The sequence below is a fragment of the Capsella rubella genome, unplaced genomic scaffold (assembly GCF_000375325.1).
Source record: "Capsella rubella cultivar Monte Gargano unplaced genomic scaffold, Caprub1_0 scaffold_2, whole genome shotgun sequence".
NCBI classification, from domain to species: domain Eukaryota; kingdom Viridiplantae; phylum Streptophyta; class Magnoliopsida; order Brassicales; family Brassicaceae; genus Capsella; species Capsella rubella.
Window position 1 is genome coordinate 4,076,054 of NW_006238922.1, and position 1,002 is coordinate 4,077,055.

A 1,002-nucleotide genomic window follows, 5' to 3' on the forward strand; every position below is an offset into this window, starting at 1 on the left:
AATAGTTTCGTGGTATATTTGCAATTGATTTAAGTGTTGGATACAATCAAGTTTAATAGATTCGTGTTAAATCTAATTAAGTTTAGTGTTAGATCGAGTTTGTGATATAAGTTGATTGAACACATGGTAAACCTCTATTCTGAGTTTTGGTGCATGTTCACTATATGTTGTTTGTTACATTATAGATCTAAGGCTATGGTTATGTTTTTGTGAATAGCATCATAGTAGAAATGCTAGAGTTTTGTGGTAAAAATGCTAAAGTTTTGTTTTTAAGAATGTCAGCCCGATAGATTTTTGAATGTGTCTAAGTGAATGTCTCTATGAATGTGTCAATGATTTATTGGATTAGTTGTGGTGAGATGAGAGTGTGAATTGATTTGTGTTTTAAAGCTTGTTCTTTTTTATGAATGGTAGCATGAGTGAAGAATCAAAACAAGTCATGTTGATTTAGCTTTGAATTGTTTCAAGTAGCTTTGAATTGTTTCAAGTAACTTTGAATTGTTTAAAGTAGAGTCGTGGCCAGTCTTTAGGAAGTTGTTTCTATGTGTAAGATATGACAATTCTAGAGTTTGATTTGATAAGTAATGAGAATACTAGAGTTTTTGAGTTTGAGTTCGTTTTGAGTATGGTTTTGTGACAATTTCAGTTTAGCTTTGATGCTATAATTTATGGTCGTTTTCATGTACATTTTGTGCAATAAAATACTAAAGTTTGTGTTAAGTAATAAGAATGCTAGAGTTTGATTTGTGATAGACAATGCTAGTGTTTGAATTGATAAGTAATGAGAATGCTAGAGTTTTGGTGAAAAGCAGCCTGAGAATACTAAAGTTTGATTTGTTATAGACAATGCTAGAGTTTGCTTTGTGCTAGTTTAGACTGAGAATTGACAGCTCATACTTACATAAATTTGTGATTGTTTGATCTGTGATGTTACAGTTTGTTTTGTGAATAATAGTATGAATTTGTTTTAAGTGTTTTCATGAAAACGTGTTTGATTTGAAC